Source organism: Delphinapterus leucas, chromosome 16 (assembly GCF_059928025.1).
Source record: "Delphinapterus leucas isolate spDelLeu-1000000601 "Yukka" chromosome 16, BTC_Dleu_Yukka2, whole genome shotgun sequence".
NCBI classification, from domain to species: domain Eukaryota; kingdom Metazoa; phylum Chordata; class Mammalia; order Artiodactyla; family Monodontidae; genus Delphinapterus; species Delphinapterus leucas.
In genome coordinates, this window is record NC_143144.1 from 61,460,846 (window position 1) to 61,471,218 (window position 10,373).

The window sequence follows — 10,373 nt, forward strand, 5'->3', positions numbered from 1 at the left end:
CTCGGTGCTTTGTGACCGCCTAGAGGGGTGGGATAGGGAGGGTGGGAGGGAGACGCAAGAGGGAGGAGATATGGGGGTATATGTATACGTATAGTTGACTCACTTTGTTATATAGCAGAAACTAACACAACATTGTAAAGCAATTATACTCCAATAAATATGTTGGAAAAAACCCCCAATGCAGCCATAAATAAATAAATAAATAAATTCATTAAAAAAAAAAAGACACTCATGAATTTTGTTGTTAATGGAAAGAACTAAGAAGCTGCCGCTAGGGTGGTGGTGGTGGGAAGAGGTTTTTGGATCTTTTAAAGCATTTAATCATGTGAATGCATTACGCATTTCAAAGTTGAGTTAAACTCTAAAAAAAAAAAAGAAAAAAGGAAGAGAAGACTAGAAATAGAAACTGTATTAATGACTGTGTTAATTTATTTTTTAAAAAATCGAGGCCTCCACCTACACTCTCGACACTGTTTCCTCAGACCTCTCACAGATACTTGTTTCATTCATCATTTTCCTCCTGCATCTTCAACTCACCCTCTCTGTTGGCTTCTTCTCCTCAGCTGACAAATACGCTCAAGACTTTTATCCCATACAAAATTTTAAAATCCTCCACTGATGCTGTGTTCCCTGTTCCCTTCTAATTTTCCTTTAATTTCTCTCCTTCCGTGTTCAGACTTCTTGGTAGAATAATATGATGAACACTTGTGTCTCTATCTTATTCCACATTCCTTGTACACTCATTGTAGTTTGACCTCTGACCCCACCACACTAAGAAATCCATTGGATGTCTTTCAGACCTTCTTTTATTTATTTATTTATTTATTACTGAGATATAGTTGATATTATATTAGTTTCAGTCTTATAACGTGATACAAATTTTTTAAAGGTTATACTCCGTTTACAGTTATTATAAAATATTGGCTATATTCTCTGTGCTGTACAACATATCCTTGTAGCTTCTTTTATACGTAGTAGTTTGTGCTTCTTAATCTCTTACCCCTATCTTGCCCCTCCCTGCTTCCCTCTCCACACTGGTAACCACTAGTTTGTTTTCTTTTTTTGTGTGTGTGGTATGCGGGCCTCTCACTGTTGTGGCCTCTCCTGTTGCGGAGCACAGGCTCCGGACACGCAGGCTCAGGGGCCATGGCTTACGGGCCCAGCCGCTCTGCGGCATGTGGGATCTTCCTGGACCGGGGCACAAACCCATGTCCCCTGCATTGGCAGGCGGACTCTCAACCACTGCGCCACCAGGGAAGCCCCAATAGTTTGTTTTCTATACCTGCGAATCTGTTTCTTTTTTGTTATATTCACTAGTTTGTTTTATTTTTTAGATTCCACATATAAGTGATATCATACAGCATTTGTTCTTCTCTGTCTGACTTATTTCACTTAGCATAATACCCTCCAAGTCCATCCATGTTGCTGCAAATGGCAAAATTTTCATTCTTTTTTTTGTTCTTTTTTTTGGCTTAATAGTATTCCATTGTGTGTGTGTGTATTCATCCGTTGATGGGCACATGGGTTGCTTCTATATCTTGACTATTGTAAATAATGCTGCTGTGAACATTGGGGTGCATGTACCTTTTTGAATTAGTGTTTTCCTTTTTTTTTCAGATATATACCCAGGATTGGAATTGCTGTGTCATATGGTAGTTCTATTTTTAGTTGTTTTTTTTTTTTGGCTGCTTTGGGTTTTCATTGCTGCATGCAGGCTTTCTTTAGTTGCGGTGAGCGGGGGCTAGTCTTCCTTGCGGTACGCGGGCTTCTCATTGCGGTGGCTTCTCTTGTTGTGGAGCACGGGCTCTAGGCGCATGGGCTTCAGTAGTTGCAGCACGTGGCCTCAGTAGTTGTGGCGCATGGGCTTAGTTGCTCCGTGGCATGTGGGATCTTCCCCGACCAGGGATGGAACCCGTGTCCCCTGCATTGGCAGGCAGATTCTTAACCACTGTGCCACCAGGGAAGTCCCTATTTTTAGTTTTTTGAGAGAAACTGCCATACTCTTTTTCACAGTGACTGCACCAATTTACATTCCCACCAACAGTGCACAAGGGTTCCCTTTTATCCACATCCTTGCCAACATTTGTTATTTGTGATCTTTTTGGTGATACCCATTCTGACAGGTGTGAGGTGATATCTCATTGTGGTTTTAATTTTCAGTCCCCTGATGGTTAACAGTGTTGAGCATCTTTTCATGTGCCAGTTGACCATCTTTATGTCTTCTTTGGAAAAAATGTCTGTTCAGGTCTTCTGCCCAATTTTTAATTGGGTTGTTTGTTTTTTTGATGTTGAGTTGTATGAGCTGTTTATATATTTCGGATATTAATGCCTTATTGTTCATATCATTTGCAAATATTTTCTCCCATTCAGTAGGCTGTCTTTCTGTTTTGTTGATCGTTTCCTTGGCTGTGCAAAAGCTTTTAAGTTTAATTAAGCCCCATTTGTTTATTTTTGCTTTTGTTTCCTTTGCCTTAGGAGACAGATCCAAAAAAATATTGCTACTGAAAGAGTGTTCAGCCTATGTTTTCTTCTAGGAATTTTATGGTTTCCAGTCTTACATTTAGGTATTTAATCCATTTTGAGTTTTTTTTATATGGTATTAGAAAATGTTCTAATTTCGTCCTTTTACATGTAACTGCTTTTGTCCTTTTACCTGTAGCTGCTTTTTTAAGGATTTTTTCATCTTCTTTAAACCCTCTCATATGAAATATCACATAGCTCTGGATTCTTGGTAATTCTTTTGTTCCTCTTCTTGTTCCCTCTGTCCTCTCATGGATGTCAAGGTTCCCTAGTCGCCTGTCCTTGGCCCTTCTCCATCTACATTCTCCCTGGATGATTTCACCGTTCTCAAGGTTTAATCTATCACCGATTCAATCTTTTTTTATGGTCATATTTTTTACTAATGTTCAACATTTAACAAATAGATACTGTTCTTGACCCTCATAGAGTTTAGAAATGGATGGCTCCTGTACTAGAGATGTCAATCATTGCCTCCTATACTCACGTGACTTCACCCACAGTTTGTGCCTTTGTGTCTTGTGACTCTGATTGGAATAGCAGCATACGGCCGAAGGGGAATCAGTTCTCAGACTGAGGTAAGCTAATGACATTCTTTTTGAGAACTTGACCGTGCACCGTCATGAACCATATGGGCAGTGGTTTCAGACGCTGATTTAACAGCCCTAGTCACAATGTGGTCTGGCTGTACATTTTACTTTTCATCCTTCGATATCTATGATACCTCCATCATCTGATTGTTGAAAAATCTTAGTTTATTGAAACATTTACATTTTAATTAACTTGTAAAAAATAAAGCTACCGTTTCAAAATTAAAACAAAAATCCCCCCAAACCGTAGTCTATCTATATCCACGGGGTATTGGTTCCAAGACCCCCATGGATACCAAAATTTGTGGATGCTCAAGTCCCTTATATAAAATGGCATAGTATTTGCCACTAACAAAAATCCCTCTTAGGAAAAAAAAAAAAAAAATCCCTCTTAGGGACTTCCCTGGCGGTCCAGTGGTTAAGACCTCACCTTCCAGTGCAGGGGGTGCAGGTTCAATTCCTGGTCAGGGAGCTAAGATCCCACGTGCCTCGAGGCCAAAAAACCAAACCATAAAGCAGAAGCAATATTGTAACAAATTCAATAAAGACTTTAAAAATGGTCCACATTAAAAAAAAAAAAATGTAAAAAAAAAAATCCCTCCTAGAGTGCACGTACCTGGTGAGGATGTTTATGACCCCCATTTTCTAGATCAGGGAACTGAAGCTTAGAGAGATTAATTAGAACTGTTCAAAGTAGATTCCATGGCTGGAAAATGAGAGTGCCAAGGTTCAAATTCAGGGCCTGTGCTATTAACTACTGTGATTATGACGTGGCAGGCAAGAGAATCAGGAATGGGCAAGGAATCACACTCCCACTCACAAGTATGTAGACAGTGCACGGCTCAACCTCCCAGCCTTCCCCCGACACATACTCCTCCCTCCCATTCATTAGCACCCAAACAGAAAGGCAGAAAGGAATTGGAGCTGCTCCTCATAAAGGATGCCCCCAACTGAGGTGGGTACCAGAGCACAGTCTTTGGCAGATATGTTTACTTTGGAAGAAGAATGCCAAGGGACACGATTCCTGCCCTCAGAAAACTTAGTCTAGTTTATACGCAAAGATCATGTCCTCAAATTGTCCACAAATGTGTGGTGTGCTCAGGGATTGTAATACATGTGCACATACACATCACTGTGTGTAGTAGATGTAATAGTCATGTAAATGCACGTGTATATGGAGAGCACTGTAGATTCTCTAGAAAAGAAGTCCTAGTAGTGCCACTCTACTTATTAATAATGTAATACCTCATAGAGCTGAGCTAAATGTACTTTCATCCTAGCTATGAGAAAAAAAATGTTTACTAAGTGTGAGTACAACCTAGACTTTAAGGGTTACTGGTTAAACTATTAAGGAATCTTTCAAAGTAGCCTCAAGCACTTAGAAGTATCCATTTACATGCAAAACCAAGGCTCAGGTAATTGCAGATTCCTTAAGGAGCATGCTAGGTAACACGTGATTTAAGTTATATATATATGTAAATAAATAAATAAATATAAACACACACACACAAATGATAATATAACATTCCTTCAAAAATACTGTATTTAAGATTATAAGCTAATTTAAACTGGAATTCCCTCTACTTCCTGAAATATTCCAAGCTAGTATGGCTTTATTACACTTGAAGAAATAAAGTAATGAAAATTCTAAGAGCTAAGCAAACCAGTTATGAAAAGGTGAGAGATCAGTGTAATGAAGAAAATTAGTTGTCACAGCTCAAATTCTAAGATCATATACTGCAATTTAAAATGGAAGTGAGGAAGTAATCCAAAATAAATAATAAAAACAAATATCCATTTTAATCAATGTCTTATTTTCTTCCATTAATTATTTCCATCCCGTTTTAGCTAGAAGGATTTCATGAGGGAGACAAAGTGAAGAAAAGGGAAACACTCTTTAAAAATTATAAATTTCCTAGGACCACAGTAGAAAATATAAAAATTGGATCTGTAGGGGTTCAGAACAAGCCTCCCCCAAATGGGCTACTTTTCCATGAGGCTCATTTTGAACTAAATGCAATCGAGACCCTGCGGGTCCAGGAGAAACTCACTGCCCCTCTCTTAACTACCTAGAAGAATTTAAATTGGGGATTTTTCCTAGAAAAGGTAATTACCAGAGATAAAATTTATCTTAGGGGCCCCATCTACATGGCAGAACAAACATCTAATTATCAGGCATCTGCTCTCCTTAATGTCCTGTGAATGACCCTCCTGTCCTTGGAAGACCCAGACCCCGGCCCCATTCCGTAGCTCATGATGGTGTATATACCTCATTTTACCTTTCTGTCTCTGAACCTCTTGTGTATGTGGGGCCTTTGACCCTCTTATGTGTGTGGATTCCCATACAAAGTTAAATTTGATTTTCTCCTGTTTATCTGTCTCATGTCGACTTAATACTTAGAGCAGCAAGAAGAACCTAGAAGGATAGAAGAGAGTTTTCCTCCTTCCTGACAAGGGCTCAGTCTTGAAGGGAGAGATCTCGTCTTAATCTCCCACAATAATGCAGATTCTCCATTTGGTTGGAGGACGGGATAAAAGAAATGAGAAGGTACATTTCTGTGATCTTTAAAGTTCCACACCCTCAAGTAACCATTCAAGGCACTGCCCATTAAGGAGGGGACTAAGACACTCCCCTAATACCTCACAAATCAAAAAGGGGGAAGGGGTCCAAGATTACACTAATGATTGCTCTTCTGCATTATAAAACCCAGTATGAAGTTTCAGTAAGGAGTGTTCTAGATTAGGAATTGGGCGTGTTCTCTGCTCACGCCCCTCACTGGCCTTGTGCCCCGTCTACTTGAAAGCTCAATGGATCTGAAATGTAAGGGACTCTGATGACTGTTATTATAAATGACACTGTTCCTACCAACACTAATTACCTTCAATGAACCAGGAACCCTAGAGTTCAACAAATGAGTGAAGAGGACACCAAAAAAACCCCAAAGTTTTGCCCGAAATAATCAGAAGCTGTCTCAAATCTAGTTTTCATCACATAACTCACATGTTTAAGGACTTAGAGGGGGAGATCCTTATCATTTATCTCATAAATACATCCTACAGGTGACTGTTTTCAAGCCTCTGGAAAATTTTCAGTCACATGCATACCCCATAACCATCATTTTTAATGGTGTCTTCAGGTCAGTTTCAGTCACACTCACCTTACTCAGTCCCATCCGAACACGCCCACACTGAAGCCTCCCACTGTTATCCCAAGAAGACCCCTCTCTTTTCTATGATTTAGCACATGTCATACACTGCGATGTTGGGATCCCCTTCCTCAAGGGAAAGTCTCTTACTTCCCCCTCACATCTGGCACGGGCGGGCCTCAATGTTGCAGAACAGTGAATAAGCATTGTGTCCCCACCTCTGAAACACTGATTCACGTCCATCACTCTTTTCGCAAACTTGGCGGCAGATTCACGTTGTCTCTGCAGCCTTCTCTGATGGACCTGTTCTACACCAACCCTTCTGCTACTACCATCACCGTCAAGCAGTCCTTCCTGCAACAGATACTCACTGAGCCTCTATCACAAGCCAGGCACTGCTCTCAGGCTGGAAATGAAGCAATGAACCAAACAGATAAAACTCCCTGCCCGCCTGGAGCATACATTCTAATAGGGGAGAAGCGGGGTGCCCTGGAAATCTCACATTCAATTTGAACTTCATTGTAATTTAGTTGTTTTGAGTCTATATCGAGTCAAGTGACTGTCTAGACTCCCGTCGGAGATATTCTGCAAAGATGGGTACCAACAACTCCTCCTAAACCTGCAGACATAGGACTACTCTTCCTGTCAAGAGGTAGACTCTTATTTCCTCTCTACCTGAACCTGAGCTGCCCTGTGACTTGACCAGCAGAATCATCAGAAGTGACTGCTGTGCCAGCTCTGGGCCTGGGCCCTAAGAGGCCTGACAGCTCCCGCTGCCTGGGAAACCAGGTACCATGTAAAGAAGCTCAGCCTATCCTGCCAGAGAGAAGGCCGTGCGGAGAGAAGGCCCCGAGGATGAGAACCTTGGCACTCCGGGTGACAGCCAGCATGAGGCCGCAGACACCTGAGTGAGGCCACCTCAGACCTTCCAGCCACCAAGTGAACGCAGCCCCGTGAGTGAGCCGAACAAACATCACTGGAGCAGAGATCACCACCCATGATAAATTCCTGAACTTCGCATCACGACCAATAAAATGGTGGTTGTTTTAAGCCACTAAATTTGGAGGGCCGGGAGGGGGAGTTGTTGTTAGGCAGCAACAACTTAGCCTTAACAAGACAGTGCTCTTAACCAGAGCCAGGGGTGGCATCTTCTGCGTGTTTCTAAGCCTTCATTATGTCCATTATGGTTAGGCAAAAAAGAAACATCCAGTCAAAATCTGACGAGGGAATATTTATAAAACTAAATGGGGGAGGGGATTCCGGGAAGATGCCGCAGTATGAAGCACCAGGAATCTATCTCCCACCTAGACAACAACTGCATTGGTAGAATCTGTCTCATCCAACCATTTTGGAACTTGGAAGGCTTGCAACTTCCACGGGAAGACTTAGATGGTAAATTGTGGTGAATGTCAGTCAATTTTGGCTCTTAGCACAGTAGGAGCTACCCATCCTCCATCCCCAACCCCTTGGCAGACAACTGTGCATGTTTTCCTGGAACCACTGCCCACAGCTTGTGGGAGCTCGGGTGGGCAAAAAGGACCCTGTCCTCCAAATATCGGCATCTCTGCTCTGAGTGCTGATGGCTGCTTCTGACCACAGAGCGCAGACAAGAAGGTGGGCGGCCACTGTCACTGTGCCTCCCTGACCCTATTGCAGCCCCTTCCCTCTGGCTGAAATGACTTCCAGGGGGATTAAAAGGCCAGACCCCTTCTCCTCCCCTCCCTTCCACCCCCTGGTCGTTTTTCTTTTTTTCTTTTTTGGCCACGCCACGCAGCTTGTGGGATTTTAGTTCCCTGACCAGGGATTGAACCTGCAGCCTCAGCAGTGAAAGAGTGGAGTCGTAACCACTGGACTGATAGGGAATTCCCACCCCCTGGTCAGTTTTTACATTTCCCACTTTCTGGAGCCAGACATTAAGGACTGGGACATTCAAAAACAACTGCATGTATGGAGAAGATTAGAAAGTGACTGTGTGTGCTCAGGGAAAGGCTCAGAAAAGACTGGGAAGACCTTCAGTTTACACTTTGGCTGATCCTCAGCAAAGAGACTGCGTACCACAGTTAAAAACAAAAACAAACAATAAGGAAGACAAGCAAACCCTGAGAAAGGGGAAAATCTGGTTTCCAGAATTATCACATTATTAAATTCAAAAGTCCAGTGTTCTTAAAAAAAAAATCACAAGGCATACAAAGGAACAGCAAAGTATGGCCCACTCAAAGGAATAAAACAAATCAGTAGAAACTGTCCCTGAAAAAAACCTAATGTCTGATATACTAGACAAAGATTTCAAAGTAACTGTCTTAAAGATGCCCAAAAGACTAAAGGGAGATATGGAGAAAGTCAAGAAAACAATGTGTAAACAAAATGGAAATATCAATAAAGAGAAAACTTATAAAGAACCAAAAAGAAATTCTGGAGCTGGAAAGTATAATTGAAATGAAAAATTTATTAGAGAGATTCAAAGGAGATTTAAGCAGACAAAAGACTCAGTGAACTTGAAGATAGGACAATGGATAGACCCTGATTGCTTGGTTTGCAAAAGGGATTCACTGAGGTGAGTTGTCATGGACTGAACGTATTTCAAACAAGTTCTGGTGGCATATTAGTTTTCTATTGTGTGTAACAATATTACCACAAATGTAGTGGTTTAAAACAACACATATTTATTATCTTATTATTTCTGTGGTCAAGAATCCAAGAACAGCTTTTCTGAGCCATGTACTTAGAGTCTCAGAAGGCTGCAATCAAGGTGTGGGCCAGCTTCTCATCTGGAGGCTCGATAGGGGAAGGATCTGCTTCTCCACTTGCCTGGTTGTTAGTAGCAATCAGTTCCTTTTGGTTGTTTGACTGAGAGCCTCATTTTTTTGCTGGCTGTCAGCTGGAGCTCAGCCCTCAGTGACTAGATCACACTTGTAGCTCCTTGCCACATGGAGTTGTCCAATATGGCCACTTGCTTCCTCACAGCTAGAAAGGGAGAGACTCCAGCAAGATGAGCCTTACAGTCTTATGTAATGTAATTACATAATCACTTACATATAATCACATATCTCCCATCACCTACGCATATACTATTGGTTAGAAGCAAGTCACATGTCCCACCTACAAGTAAGAGAGGTGGAATACACAAAGGCGTGAACACCAGGAGATAGGAATCATGGAAGCCAGCTGTCAGTCGCCAATCTGTCTACTACAGGTGGCTACTTGTTACCATGGCTCTCCCATGGCTCAACCTTTTCCTAAGTTTATGGGTGTACAGCAACTGGAGTCTCTTACACTGCTGTTCGGAATGCAGTGGTAAACTTTGAGAAATGGTTTGGCAGCTTCTTGAAAAGTTAAAGACTTACCATATGACCCAGCCATTCCACTGCTAGATATTACTCAAGATAAATGTAAACAAACTCACATAAAGACTTGTATATGAATGTTCATAGCAGCTTTATTCATAAAACCCCCAAATGGAAACAACCCAAATGTTCATCAAAAGGTGAGTGGATTGACAAAATGAGATATATCCATACAATGGACTATTTCTCAGCAATAAAAAAGGAACATACTAGTGATATACACAACTAAGTGAATGACTCTCAGAATGTTATGCTGAGAGAAAGAAGCCAGACCAAAAAATGTACTTCCTGTATGATTCCATTTATATAAAATTCTAGAAACCCAAATTAATCAATAGTGCTACAAAGCAGATCCGTTGTTGCCTGGAGTGAGGGATAGATGGTCTACAAAGGGGCACTTGGAAACTTGTGGGGGTGATGAAAATGTTCTGTATCTTAATAGTGGTGGTAATTCACAGGTGTACACATCCATCACACTCATCAAATTGTATGCTTTAAAAGAATGTAGTTATTGAACATAAATTATACCTCAATAAATTTGATTAAGAATAAGAATTAAATGAAAGAATCAGAGACATGAAACTAGACACTTGGAAGAGAAAGTAATGTTGATACTGAGTATAGGTGATTTTAAACATAATTCGCCAATTTACCATTGTCATCTCTCTCGTGCATTAGCTAAAAAAAAAAAAAAAAAATAGAGCTACATGAAACACTTCAGATACTAATTCTTTTCAAGGTGATAATCAGTTTGCTTTAAATACAACAAAGGGGTC